The following is a 15,707-nucleotide window of genomic DNA, read 5'->3' as shown; positions in this document are numbered from 1 at the left end:
ATGAAATGTGTTAAGTCTTTTTATACACAGGTGATGGAAGCACTACCAAAGGATCCTGTGCAACCTTGCCACTCGTTGGAACCAGGAGCCTGGGTCTACATAAAGATCCATCAGCGAAAGACTGCCTTGGCTCCATGCTGGAAAGGCCCTTTCCAAGTCCTGCTGACTACCGACACCGCTGTGAAGTGCCACAGACTGACTGCTTGGACCCAGGATTCTCACTGCAAAAAGACCCCTCCACATCAGAAGAATTTTCCTATTGATGCTTAGCCTATTCTTTCTTCTAGTTCTACTGTGCTTCTGGACAGCAGGGAAAAAGCTCCCTTGTCCACTGACAGACCAACTGTGCCTTTAGACTTTTCTAGAAAAAGCACAGCTATTACAGGGTGATATGTGCTGGAAACCTCTCCCCTGTAGGATGCTGAACCTTAATTGTTTTGGGAAAGAAGAAGAAGCACTCACTCCACTGACATTGCCAAAGTCCAGGAATTCCTGACTGAAAAGGACATTGAGAACTGACCCTGGTGAAGAAACAAAGAATTACATTCTGGCAGGAAGAAATTTGTGGGACCCATGCTTGGGACTGTGGTATTAATTGGATTTTGGGGTTTATTCTACAGGCTGCGCCCTGTGTTCTGGATAAATCCTTCAGTATGTATTGCCCTCCCTAATTGGATTTTAACTGACATTGCCCTTATCCAGTTTTCTACATACCCAGATTGTCGTTTCCACCCTTAGTTCTATGACCCAGAAGGAGACTGACAGAGATGGTATTGAATATCACTGAGGCTGGGAAGGCATTGCAGTGGGATCTGGACCAGACTTGGCCCACTGCCCTTACAGACACGTCAGGAGTACCATCTGATCTGTGGTCATGAAGACATACTTGGACACTTTCTGGATGGAAGTGTGGACATTCGCAGTGCTCCTTCCAAGCATATGGACCAGTTAGGGGGTGTGGGCTCCCACATACCGAATCCTGCTGGGTCCATGGGGAGGATGCATGTGGAACTGAATTATTTACCGAGACATCTGGGAAATTAGACCACCTGGTATACCTACCTGATTTATAGACAGTACCCCTAGAATAACACCTGATGGGATATACATATTGATTTTACCACTGCTGCAGGCAATTATATCATTTACTGGCCTGCAGATAGAATGCAGATAGAATGTAGATAGAATGCAGATAAAATATTGCAAGTAGTTCTTAGATTTTAGGTATATTTTGATTGGACTAGAATAATGCCTGATCGGTTTCAAAATTTGCTTTCATTGTTACCAAAGGTTCTAAGAATCTCTGAATTGCAAGGGCAAATTCCCATGCTTTAGAATATATATCAAGCTGGAAGGAATGCCTTTCATACAGCTTATAGAGTGTTTACTTTATGTACTAGGTATGATGTTTTGTGCTTTGTGTTCGCAATTGTACAACAGCCCCATTATATTATTCCTATGGGATTGTTATTGTTTGTAATGTTGTTAGTTAATTTAGGATTATATTATTGTTGTTGTTGTTGTAAATAACGTAAGAATAGCAATACCTTTCATGTTCATTCTAATCATGCATTGTCATTACGTCCCATGACGGTTGACATGTTTGCTGTAGAATCTGAAGTCCATGGTTTCATGCGAATTGAGAGTTGAAATTGTTTGTTGTACTAGAAGTACAAAAGGGGGGAGTGTGGAAGCCAGTAAATAATTAACAAGGTTTTAAAGAGATCTTAATGAATGTTAGTTAGCATGAGTTAGGTTAACTGTGACCCTGGTGACGTGAGGAAGCAAGATAATGTAAGACAGAGGGAATTGTGTGAAAGTTATTACGACCTTGCAATATGCAGTCTTGCAGTCTTGTTTTTCTAGTGAGATAGCAGAGAAGCTTATGTATAAACAAAATGTATTTGTTGCTTTTTACTGTCTGTATTATTGTTAGAAATTGTCTGTAAAAGGTATAAAGGCTTGCTGTGATTGTTTACCAGTTGAGAGACCTGTCCAGGACCCTGTGTCCTATGGCACTCTCTCCCTCCATGGTAATTACTGGAGAAATAATAAAGTATTTGGTTTTGCTGCACCCAAACGAAAAGCGAGAACTGAGTTTTTCTTCGACACCGTAATACTAGAAGTGGTGCATGTGAACATTGCCGTAACGAGGGCAAGGCGAGTGAGGCACTTGCCTCGGGCATGGAAAGTGAGGGGCTCAGAAAGTCTCTCCTTCAGCGGCAATTCGGCAGCAAGTCCTTCCCTCTGAGAGGGACTGTGGTACTCGTTGCCGAAGTGCCGCTGTTCGTCTTCAATGGAGAGGGGCAGCACATACGGCTCTTTTGCAGAAATTCGTTGGTGGATCCTTCCCTCTAATAGGGAAGAGCCGGACATGCTGCCTCTGTTCCTTGCCTTATGTGCCAAAAATCCCTACTGACGGCTCTGCATGTGAAGCTCTCTTAAAAGCTGACACTACAGTAGTGATATTTCCTAGCCAGCATGCATAGGGCTGGGTGTGGGGAAGGGGAGTGAATTTAGGTATAAGTAACATCTCTCACACCAAACAGGAACTTTTACAAAGTTCATTATTATGCCTTGTCTTACAAACACCAAAAACTATTATTACATATGCAGAAAGGTCAATAATCACCCCCTCCCCATATATACAGAGTTGTGCTTCTGCATATAGTATCTATGTCAGATTAATATTGAGTTACCAGCTGTTCAGGAATCAGTAAAGAGTCAGCTGCCAAGCCACATGTTGATTCCTATTGCAAACTGTATGGGTGACCCTTGAGGCATTCTGAAGCAAGAGATTACTGTAAAACTGTAAATAAGACGCAGAAAGAATAAAATTTTCCTAGGTTTTGTTTGTCAGATTTATTGTATTATGTATAGTAGGTGTTTAATATAAAAACCAGGTAGTATGGTTTACAATGTTTTAACAAGAGATTATTCTATTACCATTATCCAGTCAACTTGCACACTACTATTTTGAATTAGTGATAATTCACAGAGAGAGAAAGAAGAAAGCTGAATTTAGATAATTATTAACCAGATTCCTGGTTATTCACCAGCCACTTTGCTTTAGTCCATGGCATAAAGCATCATAAACCCAGGACAGTATTGACAAGATAATATTCACCTCGAATTTGCATCTGCTACACTCCCTGCCCCCGCCTCATTCCCAGTCACAATATTCAGGATATAGCCTAGTGAGAAAGTGGCCTGGCTGAAGCACGTAGCTGGCAACTGAAAACTAGTACTGAGTACAATAGCCTTGAGAACATTGCTTAATTCTGAGCACTGTGTCTGCAGTGAGATGCAGGGTGGCCCTGGTGCCATGGCACCATTGTAAAGTCGATACTGACTCTAATCCCATAGGCGGCAGGTTTGTATAATTTTTGGTGGTGCCCAAAATGGTGGTCCATCCCCCCGCTCTCGCCCTGTAAGCCGATATAAAATTAAGCTACAACGCATCAGAACCACAAGATTACAAGGGTCATTTAAAAGTGGAAAGTGAGAAGCAGCACTTGCCTGCTTCAATATACGGTATTAAATTTTGTTACACCTGTTGTGCCAAATTGGGAATGTTCTTAATGTTTTCTCTGAATACTGTGTGGATGCCTCAGTTTCCCCTGCAAGGTGCCAACTGAAGGTGTTGGGGACAAAGAGATCGGGTGGCCTCCTTGTCCAGAAGAGATACAAAGGCTAGAGGAGGGAGTGTCAGTTTGGAGCTGGCTGGGGAAATGGGGAGGCCCAGAACTTGGGTCTAGGCTCCCCACCCTCCAAGATGGACCTGACTGAGGGGTCATTTTCTGTACCTACAAGCTCTGTTTAATCTGTGTTCCTGTTGTCTAACAAACCTTCTATTTTACCGGCTGGCTGAGAGTCACGTCTGACTGCAGAGTTGGGGTGCAGGGACCTCTGGTTGCCCCACGACCTGCCTGGGCACACTCGCTGCAGAAAGTGCACGGTGTGGAAAGGGCTGAATGCTCCGAGGTCAGACCCAGGAAGGTGTAAGCTTCTTGCCCTGGAGACAGTACGCTCAGAGAGAGGAGGCTCCCCCAGAGTCCTGACTGGCTTTGTATGGAGTAGTTCCAAAGCATCACAGCATCCCCTTCCACACCATGCACTTCCCGGAAGTCCGCACAGGCACTGACACTCCCTCCTCTGGCCTCTCTCTCTTTTCCAGGCATTAGGAGGCCACCTGATCTCTTTGTTCTCCAACACCTTCAATTGGCAGCTTGCAGGAGAGTGGCCCAGGCCATCAGGTGCCCGGAGACAGGGTTTCGGCCATTCTCTGTGCAGACAGCATCACACTGGCCCTCTAGGGCTCTACAACAATCACACCCCCTTATCCCACCATCTAGATCCTGGAGAAATGCATAGGGGAAACTGAGGCACCCACACAGTATTCAGAGAAAACATTAAGAACATTCCCACTTGTAACACCTGTATACAACTAGTTATATACTTTAAAGGGGTGTAAAATAATCAAGTATTGTGCTAAACACAATGATACTCCAAACTGACCACCACATTTAAGTTGCACATTTTTCCCCTCAAGTGAGGGCTCTGGGGTGGGGCTGGGGATGAGGGGTTCACAGTGCAGGAGGGTGCTCAGGGTTGGGGTGCTGGGGGTGCAGTCTCTGGGGTGGGGCAGGGCTGGGGATAAGTAACTTGGGATGCAGACAGGCTGCCCCAGGGCTAGGACCAGAGAGGACTCCCCCCCCCACCCCATTATCAGCAGCAGCAAGCTCCAGGGGAGGGATCCCTCCTCTCCCCACACAGCACACTCACTCTGCAACACAGTCACTGCACATGCTCCTAGGGACTCTCTCAGGTCCAGAAAGCCCACTCGCCTCCCCTGTGGTGGGTATCGGGTGGCACAGAGTCTCTGGGCGATGCTCTGGAACTGCTCCCCACCAAGCCGGTCAGGACTTTGGGGAGCCTCCTCTCCCTTGGAGCAGACTTTTTCAGGGCAAGAAGCTCACGCATCTTCATCTCCTGGGTCTCTCCTTAGTGCATTCAGCATCCTCTGCCCCTCCATGTGCTTCGCACAGCGATCCCACCCCAGCGGGGTCCAGGGGAAGCCACAGGGTCCTGCCCCCCCACTTCACAGTCAGACATGACTCTCAGCCAGCCAGTAAAACAGAGGTTTATTCGGTGACAGGAACACGGTCTAAAACAGAGCTTGTAGGTACAGCGAACAAGACCCCACAGCCGGGTCCATTCTGGGAGCAGTGAGCCAGACCCCCATCTGCACTTCCCTCCTCATCCCCAGCCAGCTCCAGACTCCCAAACCCCCTCCAGCCCCTCCTCTCTGCTCAGTTCTTTTCCTGGGCCAGGAGGTCACCTGACCTCTTTGTCTCCAACACCTTCAGCTGGCACCTTTGCAGAGGAGGGCCCAGGCCATCAGTTGCTAGGAGACAGAGTGCCAGGCATTTAGGTGCACTGGCCCTTTGCTCTGTAGCAATCACATACCCTGATCCACCACCTAGATACTTTAGAACTGCATAGGAGACACTGAGGCACAAACAGAGTATTCAGAGAAAACATTAAGAACATTCCCAGCTCGTCACACCGGGGTGGAGGGATGCCATCATGTGTGGCCTCCCCACCCCTGCTATTCCCCCTGCGTGCTCTGTACCCACAAACCTTATCTCCCCTTTTCACGTATTCACACACAAATGAGTGGAAGTGCGCACCTCACTCATCCAATAGGTCAATTTGGCACATTAGCCAGGAGGAAGCAAATCGTGAGCGTTTTTGACCACAAACCCCATCCCTCCAGATTTGCAACCATCCCTGGACCAGTGACAGGGGCACAGCCAACCCTGGACCAGTGACAGGGGCACAACCAACCCTGGACCAGTGACACATGCACAACCATCCCCGGACCAGTGACAGGTGTGTAGGCAGCCAAGTCATTGGAAATAATCAAGGAGGAAGCCATTGAAAAAAATGAATGGGGCCACTCTGGTTATTACCTTGGGGTCAGGGGAGTGCTCTGTACCCCCAAACCTTACCTCCCTTTTCATATATTCACACACAAAAAAGTGAAAGAGCATGCCTCAAGCATCCAATAGATCAGGGTTCGGCAACCTTTCAGAAGAGCTGTGCCGAGTCTTCATTTAGTCTCTCTGATTCAAGGTTTCGTATGCCAGTAATACATTTTAATATTTTTAGAAGGTCTCTTTTGATGGCTATAATATATAACTAAACTATTGTTGTATATAAAGAAAATAAGGTTTTTAAAATGCTTAAGAAGCTTCATTTAAAATTAAATGAAAACGCAGAACCCCCCAGACCCCTGTAATAGGTCAATTTGGCACGTTAGCCAGGGGGAAGCAGATCGTGAGCGTTTTCGACCACAAACCCCATCCCTCCAGATTTGCAACCATCCCTGGACCAGTGACAGGGGCACAGCCATCCCTGGACCAGTGACACATGCATAACCATCCCTGGACCAGTGACAGGTGCATAGGCAGCCAAGTCACTGGAAATAATCAAGGAGGAAGCCAGTGGAAAAAATGAATGGGGCCACTCTGGTTATCACCTTGGGGTCTGGGGCATGCTCTGTACCCACAAACCTTTCCTCCCCTTTTCACGTATTCACACACAAATGAGTGGAAGCGCGTGCCTCAATCATCCAATAGGTCAATTTGGCACATTAGCCAGGAGGAAGCAAATCATGAGCGTTTTCGACCACAAACCCCATCTCTCCAGATTTGCAACCATCCCTGGACCAGTGACAGGGGCACAACCATCCCCGGACCAGTGACAGGTGTGTAGGCAGCCAAGTCATTGGAAATAATCAAGGAGGAAGCCAGTGGGAAAAAATGAATGGCACCACTCTGGTTATTACCTTGGGGTCAGGCGAGTGCTCTGTACCCACAAACCTTACCTCCCTATTCACGTATTCACACATAAAAAAATGGAAGAGCATGCCTCAAGCATCCAAAAGATCAGGGTTCAGCAACCTTTCAGAAGAGATGTGCCGAGTCTTCATTTAGTCTCTCTGATTCAAGGTTTCGCATGCCAGTAATACATTTTAATATTTTTAGAAGGTCTCTTTTTATGGCTATAATATATAACTAAACTATTGTTGTATATAAAGTATATAAGTTTTTTAACATGCTTAAAATGCTTCATTTAAAATAAAATTAAAATGCAGAAACCCCCAGACCCCTGCAATAGGTCAATTTGGCACATTAGCCAGGAGGAAGCAGAATGTGAGTGTTTTTGACCACAAACCCTGTCCCTCCTGATTTGCAACCCCATGGATCAGGCGGCAGCAAGTCCTGAGCAGGAACCCAGATGGTTACGTTGTGCGGCAGAAACTGCAACTAGTAGCAAAACGGGAGGGTTTCGAAATGTGTCGGTACAGGGGCCAGGCCGGAGCTGGGGGGGGGGGCACAGTCCCAAGCTGCCCCCTCCCGGCTCTGGCTCTTGGGCGCAGGTCGGTTTTACCCGGGGCGGGGGGGGGAGGGGAAGCCTCCCGAGAGAGTGTGTGTGTGTGGGGCGCTGTATCTACACTGCCCATTGTGCGTGTGTGTAATGGAGCGATTCACCAGCCCGTGTGTATCTGTGTAGCTAGACACACCGCCCTGTGTGTGTGTGTGGCTCGCCCAGCAGTGCAAACTGCCCCTTCTCACCACCCAGCCGCGGGGGGAGGCTGCCCCAGCAGGGGTCTGAGGGGGGCGCCATACGGGGCATTCGCCAGACCCGTCGCCTCTCCCGGGGGAGCCCCCGTGGACAGGAGGGGGCGGGGGGGGGGTCCCAGGGGACCCTGCTCCAAGGCCTGGCCTTGTCCTGGGGGTTGAGCCCGGCCCCCAGCGGGGAACTCTGCCCTGGCACCGCCTCCCGGGGGCTATAGTGCAGGAGCCGCTGCCGGGTCCCGCCTGCCCCGGGCAGGAGAAGCGGGGCCGGTCTCGCTTCGGGGAGGCCACCTGCGCCTGGCGAAGGCTCCAGTTCCCTGGGCTGGCGGGGGCCGGGAGCGCGGGGCGAGGCTGCGCGTCCCCGTCCCCCCCAACCGCGGAGCTTGCCGGGAGGGGGGGGGGGATTCCGCTGCCCTAGAAACGGCCCAGCCCCGGCCGCGCTCACGCCCTGGGGGTTTATGGCCCGGCGGGACAGGACTCCCCCTCCCCTCCTGCCACCTGCCTCCTAGCGCCGAGTTTGCTCCGTCTAAACGCGCTGTTAAATACGGTGCAATCCGCGTAACTCGGAGCAGTCACAGGGCTGCGTCGCGTGCTGGCTGCGCGTTTACACGGCGCTCGGCCAATGCACCACTCAGTGCGCCCCCCCCCCCCCCCAAACCAGCCCGAACCGGGACTGCTTCGGATGGGAACAAATTACAGAAATAAACGTCCCGCCTAATGAATAGCGAACCCGTAACGTTTGTCATTTACAAACGCTATTAAAATAACGTCTAAAGACTGGCGCACTGGGGAGGTGGGGGGTGTATCTCCCTCCATAAACACTTTGCTCCGGCTTATGAAAAGGGTTTATCTTTTTAACGTCCATGCAAATGCGCCGCAGCCGGGCTGGGTGGCACTGCCTGCTTTGCTCGTGCCGTAATAATGCCTAATAAATATTTAACTACGTATTTGTTTAGAGGGCTCCTCGCCTGGGCTGCTGAGCCGCCGCCGCCGCCGCGCAAGGAAGCAAAGGGACCGCGCTAAATTGACTCCTGAAATGTCTAATCACAGGCAGCAGCCAGGGTGGGCCCCTTGCAAGGGGCCTGGTGCCCATGATCCCTTCCGCAGCTCGGCGAGCTCCTCGGACCCGCCAGCGCGGCGCAATCACTGGGCACAACGCAGCCTTCCGTGGTTGCTTTAAATAATTAAAAGGCATCCAGCCCCCCTCCCAGCCGGGCTCGGTAACCCGAGCTAGGAGAATACCGGCTCCTGGAGCCCGGGGAAATTTCAGTCTGACGGCGGGAAGTGCTACTCGAGCTGGAGCCTGCACCCCAAACCCCAAGGTGGGCCCCCCCGTCCTAGCTGTGATTAATTCTGGGGTGTCGGTCCGGCCGCAGCCCTGAAAGGCGAGACGTGATCATATTCCTAGGAAGAGATTTATGGCCCTAAATCTGCTTTCAAGGACAAATACGTTTAATGACACATTAACTCCCAAGTAGGCAATAGACTTTTCAGAACAATACGCGCTTTAATATGGAACACATATGTTGGCGGAGGGCAAACGCTGTTCTAGCTGAATGGGAAGCTGCTTAACAAAAGTAATAGCCGGGGGCGATTCGCTGGCCGTTATTAACTTCTGTTTGATTCGTGTCATTGCTCAAATTTGGTCCGGACAGTATGATTAATTACCGTTTAATTAACGTGTCCATTAAGAGCACTTAATGCCACAATGCTTTAGAAACAGCCCGAGGAGCAGAGCTGCAGGAAAACGCCGGGTTGGTTGGGTTGCAGAAATGCCTTTTTAGGAGGGATATTTTTGGTAAACGATAATTCACGCTTTTAAAAATCGCTCCCCTCCCGCGTCAAAGCGAGAGGCCCCAGCAACGGCCCAGCGATCCGCCGCCAGTCCGGGAGACTCGGGTCCTCTCGTTACGGTGATTTTATCTGAAGCAGCTCCAGTGTCGGCAGGGGCTGCAGAGACCTGAGATTCACGGGGGAGGTTTGCACACGCCGGCGGGGGCTTTTCCTTTGAACGCTACTGGCCTCGTCCCCCAAACATCCCTCTGCCCAATTCATCACAAGCTCCGAACGGCCAAATACCCCGCCCGGAGCCCCCTTGGAGGGAGTTTAACTAACGAATAAAACGGGTCAGGGAGCTGAAGGATGGTTATTGATCAGTTTATAAATAGTTAATCTCCCCAGGATTTCGTTACCGGCGAGTATTGCACCAATAGATCCGCGGGCTCGCAGGGAGGGGGCTGCAGCCGAGGCAGGCGGCTCGCCTGGGGGCTCGCAGGAGACGCAGCCAGCGGCTGCCTCTGAATGCAAAGTTTACAGAACAATCAGCGCCTTCCCCGTTTACTGCGCCCGCTAAAGACCCCGCCGAAGAGCGCGCTAGCCAGAGGCCCGGCTGACTTTCTGTCGCATTTCATGGCGTCTTTTACTTTCAAACGAGAATTGATTGGGCTCTCGCGGCGGCCTGTTTGGATGGCCCCTTAACGTGATAAATAATAAATTCCTTAATTTCTCCAGCCATCGATTCCCCCCTCCCCCCTGCTTTTGCTCCAATTCGTTACCGCGCTGGGCCCGCCAGGCCCGCAGCGAGCCCCGGCTCGGGCTTTTCGGGGCAATTGGAAGGCTGAGAAAACACCTGGCTCCCCCCCGCTCCAGGTTTTCGCCGCTCCTCTCCCTCTCCCGGCGGCTCCTCTGCCGGGTAGCCGAGTGCCACATGCAGGCCTGCCCGTCTCGCTCCGGCTGACCGAGGTAAGGCTAACGCCGGAGGGCGGCGGGGGGGAGCCGGAGTGTGCCCCCGAATTAACCCTCTGCTGCAAACTTTCCCGAACCGGGTTTGGGCTCAGTGTTTGCCGCTCTCCCAGCGCGCCAGGACTGGCTCCAAGCGCACCAACTTTTGACCCAGCTTGGCTTAAAAAACCCCAAAAATCTCCAGCCACAGCGGGTTGGTTCCTGTCTTCCCCATAGGGAAGGCGCGCACCGGGGGGAAGTGGATCCCAGGGAGGAGCCGCTCGGTGATCCACCTGGACTGACGCCTCTCCCGTCTACCAACCCCCCTCGCTCCAAGGCAGGAGAAATAAATAGCAGCGTGAGAGGACGGGCTGCTCTGCCAGCTCCTTTCCCTTGGCCCCTTCCTCCCCCAGCGCGACTTTCCCCCCGCTTGCAGGGCGGGGAGATGGCCCAGGTGACAGGGGCACAAATCCCAGCGCTTACCTTTGCCAGATCGCGTGGATTTTTCTAATCGCTGTTCCTTTCCTCTCCCCCTCCCCCCACTTCCCCTCCCCCCTTAAAGCAGCCCCGGCTGCGTTTTGATTGACTGGAGCGCAACCATGATTGACGCTGGCCCGGGTCCCGAGGCAGTTAATGTACAGGCGCGGGTGCTAAGTGGGTGTGCCTTCCTATTATTTTAGCGGTCACTGGATCAATGTGCAACGTCTTCAGCTAAGGATCAGGATCCTCCCTTGGACTTGCCATGTGGTCACTTTTCTTGTTGCATCTCCGCGCGGGAGGACACTGGCAGAGGGCAGGCGCCCGGGCGCTCCCATGAAACTCCGCACCGTGCTGGGGTTCTGGATGCGGCTGCAGCCCGGCAGGAACGGACCCTAGCAAGCGGGGGTGGATTGGTTTTGGGGTGCAGCTGGACTATTTTGACAAGTGCTTCCGACCTTGCCCGCCGCTCCGGGGATTGCACCGCACAAGGTAAGCCCTTCCCCGCCTTGCAAGCCTGCACCCACGAGCCATGGCTTCCTGGGATTTATTTTGCAAGCCTGGTTCGAAACCAGCACACGCACGTCCAAGCAGAGCCTGGGAGTCGTTGACACCAATCTGTGGCTCGGTGTCTGCAGCCACATTTCGGGCTTTCCCTTCTGCCGCTGCCTCTCTGCTCCCTCTCCGGGCCGGTGTATATCGAAGTCATTCGTTTTAATCCCCTAACATTCGTTCCCATTCTGCCGGTTTCACGTCCAATTAGGCGTTGGGACGGGACTGCTGGTGTGTGTGGGGGGTGGGTGATCACTTGCTGCCTTGAATGAATCACTTAAAAATAAACAAAATCCCCCTCCCCCTAAATCTAAGTCAATACGTTTTCCCAGCATTGGATCCCAATATTTTGGCTGCAGACGAGACAATGAAGCCCGTTTGTCTGGACCAGGGCAGCCTTTAGCCAGCGCTGGGGTGAAGTTTGATTCACATTTGCGAGGAGGACACTCCAGCTATTTTGTGTAATTACCATGGAAGCTGCTTAATGCGCTGACCCCTTTTAGATAAACTCATTTGCTTGGCTCACGCTTCCTTCTGCTCCCTGGCGAGCTGGGAGCCTGAGGGGCAGGTCAGTAATCTCCCTCGCTCCTAATCCCCTGCAATGGCATTAGACAGGGGAGAAGGTTCAAGTGTATTGGTCGATCCAGCGCATTTAAAAATAACCCGGGGCCCAAAGTCTGGGAGCAAACCCGACAACTTTCGGCTGCTGGTGCATTTCCTAAACCGTCTCTCGTTTGGTAGGGCTCGTTCGGGCTGGCGAACGGGAACCCTGTCAATTAAATACAGGTGGCCCCGTGTCACCGCAGGATTACTGCCAGCCTCAGACAGACAGTGAGTTTATTTAACCTGCCGGTCGGGTAAGTCCCTTCACGGTTATCTAAAGTGGAGCAGTCAGGTTAGCCGGTTATTTACTGAGTCGCTCCTCTAAGGTGTAAATGCAACTCCAGGCAGCGCTAATTAAAGCCTATTTTCCTTTCCTCCAAAGCTGGACAAATGCAGCAGGTACCTAGCCGAGGTGCTATTTAACACAGAGCCGGGGCTAGTTGAGAGTGAGAAACCGAGCGGCTGAAACGTGGGAGATTAAAAATAGAGGAAAAAATCCCACTAACAACTGAAAAAAAAAATCCCCAACACGTTATGAAGGGCTGTCGGGTTTAATGCCCTCCACTGCTGCTCAGAAATGCCAGGTGACCAGGCAGGGTTGAGATCCAAAAGGAGAAATCTGAGCCCAAACAGGGGCGGTTTGTTTTCATTTCTGACTCTGCTATTTCCAGCTGTAACTAAATGCACCGAGAGATTCCTTGGTGACCTACAGAAGCGCCTTGTGTCGCTCGTTAATATTTTATATTCGCGATTCTCTTCCTCTCTCTGTGCCCACCAAGTGCAGTAATTGTGGTAGATGTAAAATGACATTTTGGCCCGTATTCTCAGGTCTGCATTGGTCTGGAGCCGCAGACAGATCCTGGAATAATAGAGGGAGGGGAAGAGAGATCTTAACTCGCAGCAAAACCTTTCAAGCCACAAAGAATAGCGGCAGCCTCTCAACCCATCTCCTTGTACCATCCGGCGCCCAGGGAATGTTCTGCCTGTGCAATGCCCCTGCCGCGGTACAGAGAGGGATGCAGGGCTGCTGCTAAGACTGAATTTGACCAGGTAGGGGAGATCTGCTGCGGCACAAAAGGCCAAACGATGCCCAGGCCGCCTTCGCTGGTGGAGTTCGCCCGGCCTCCTGGCTGGCCGCTTTCCCCCACGAGCACCGGGCTCGCTTTGCACGCCAGGGCCGCGGCGGCGTGGCTAACCTCTGCCTTTTGTTGTGTTCTTGTTTTGCAGGATTGTTTTGGGGGGGATGGAGGCGATTGCCAGTCAGATGGGCACGGGGAGAGACTCAAGCTCCTCCCCGAATTCAAAGCAAGAGCTGCAGCCCTACTCGGGCGCCAATCCCCTCAAGCCCAACCAAGTGGGTGAGACCTCCCTGTACGGCGTGCCCATAGTGCCCCTGGTCATCGACGGCCAGGAGCGCCTGTGCGTGGCGCAGATCTCCAACACCCTGCTCAAGAACTACAGCTACAATGAGATCCACAACCGGCGGGTGGCGCTGGGCATCACCTGCGTGCAGTGCACCCCGGTGCAGCTGGAGATCCTGCGGCGGGCCGGGGCCATGCCCATCTCGTCCCGGCGCTGCGGCATGACCACCAAGCGGGAGGCGGAGCGGCTCTGCAAGTGCTTCCTGGGCGAGCACAAGCTGCCGGAGAACTTCGCCTTCGACGTGGTGCACGAGTGCGCCTGGGGCTCGCGGGGCAGCTTCATCCCGGCCCGCTACAACAGCTCCCGGGCCAAGTGCATCAAGTGCGGCTACTGCAGCATGTACTTCTCGCCCAACAAGTTCATCTTCCACTCCCACCGCACGCCGGACTCCAAGTACACCCAGCCCGACGCCGCCAACTTCAACTCCTGGCGCCGCCACCTCAAGCTGAGCGACAAGACGGCCACGGACGAGCTGAGCCAGGCCTGGGAGGATGTCAAGGCCATGTTCAACTGCGGCACCCGCAAGCGGACCTTCTCCCTGCATGGGGTGGCCGCCGCCGGTGCCTCCGCGGCCGCCAAGGCAGCCCTGCACCCGCCGCCGCCCGGCGGAGCCGAGCTGGCCCCGGTGCACAAGAGCTGCAGCGGCGAGGAGGCGCCCGGGGAGCGCGGCGCGCTGAGCTTGGCCGGGGCTCACGGCGGGCCCGGCGCGGTGCGCGCAGCTACCCGGTCATCCCGGTGCCCAGCAAAGGCTTCGGGATGCTGCAGAAGCTGCCGCCGCCGCTCTTCCCGCACCCCTACGGCTTCCCGGCCTCTGCCTTCGGGCTCTGCCCCAAGAAGCAGGAGGACTCGCTGGGCGGAGCCGGCGGGGGCGAGCCGGGCAAAGGGGGCGCCCTGCCGCCGGACATGTTCTGGGGCCACCCGCACCAACCCCAGCAGCCGCCGCACCAGGCCGGCGCCGGCAAGGACAGCGGCGTCTACCCGCCCTTCCCCATGTTCTGGCCGGCCGCCGGCAGCCTGCCCGTGCCGCCCTACCCGGCCCAGAGCCAGGCCAAAGCGGCCGCCACTGCCGACCCGCCGGGCCTGGGCGGCCGCCACAGCGAGCTGGAGGGCTCGGAGCCATCGGGGAGCGGGCGCAGCAGCGCCACCCCGCAGGAGGGCTCCGGGGCGGACGGCGAGCGCTGCTCCAGCGCCCTCTCCAGGGCGGCCGCCGAGGAGGAGCGGTCCGGAGACGAGGCGCTGCTGCCGCCGCTGCCCCTGCCCAGGAAGGGCAGCTACCTGTCCGCCTTCCGCCCCGTGGTGAAGGACGCAGAGAGCATCGCCAAGCTGTACGGCACCCGGGAGGCCGGGGCCGGCTACCTGCCCCGGACTTCCTCAGCGAGGGCAGCTCCAGCTACCGCTCCCTCTCGCCGGGCGCCGACACAGCCGACGAGCCCGAGGTGGAGGTGGAGTCCAACCGCTTCCCCGAGGACAAGGAGGCGGCGGCGGCGGCGGCGGCCGTCGAGGAGGCGGAGCAGCCGCCGCTGCTGCCCAGGGCGAAGGAGCTGCCGCCGTCTCAGGCCGAGGAGAAAGGCGGCGAGCAGGGGCCGGAGAAGGTGAACCGGCCAGCGCCCGAGGGGAGCCCGCAGAGGAGCAGCAGCAGAGGCGGCTACGAGGTGGGGGGCTCCGCCGGGGACCCCGCTCCCGGCTGGGCGCTGAGCCCACGGGCGCGCGGAGACGGCAGCGCTGCAGACCCCGGTCCCAGCCCCCGGGGGAGGCCTGGCCCGCCCGCGGCGCAGGCAGTGTCCTGGCCGGGCAGGTGCTAGAGACCAGGCCCTGGGGGGGTGGCGGACACGGCTCTGATCGCCGGGGCCTGCGTGGCTTTACCAGAGACCCAGCAGCCGGGCGAAGCCGGCAGGGGAGAGTCACTGTCCCTAGCCCGCTGGACGTTCAACCCCGCAGGTGTGAACTCCCAACGGTATCCGGGGGGGGGGGCGGCTTTGGTTCACCCCTCCCCCCACCTTTCTATTATTTTAAAAGGAGCTATTCGGGGCACCTATAAATTTACATGCAGCCGCATAAAAGCACCGCTAATTAACCTGATTAGAAGGATTGCTTTCATGCTTAGGGGAAAATTGCCTAAAATTAAGCGGCTGCTGGGTCTGTGGGGGCTGCAGGCTTTGAAAAGCACTTGTACGCCGCGGTTGAATTTGAATGGGGGTAATTTTCTCCGGAGCGCTAATAATGACGCTTAATAAAACGATAGTCGCCTTCTGCCGCACGGATGCAACTCTCTGGCTAAGCCCAGCA

At 54.3% G+C, this 15,707-nt stretch overlaps 1 pseudogene; it reads left to right on the top strand.

Moving 5' to 3' along the window:
* Nucleotides 1-11,187: 11,187 nt before the first annotated feature.
* On the top strand, nucleotides 11,188-14,941 carry LOC123359395 (annotated as a pseudogene).
* The last annotated feature ends 766 nt before the right edge of the window (nucleotides 14,942-15,707 follow it).

This window comes from Mauremys mutica, unplaced genomic scaffold, assembly GCF_020497125.1.
Source record: "Mauremys mutica isolate MM-2020 ecotype Southern unplaced genomic scaffold, ASM2049712v1 Super-Scaffold_100113, whole genome shotgun sequence".
Taxonomy (NCBI): domain Eukaryota; kingdom Metazoa; phylum Chordata; order Testudines; family Geoemydidae; genus Mauremys; species Mauremys mutica.
This window is presented reverse-complemented; position numbering and strand designations above follow the sequence as displayed.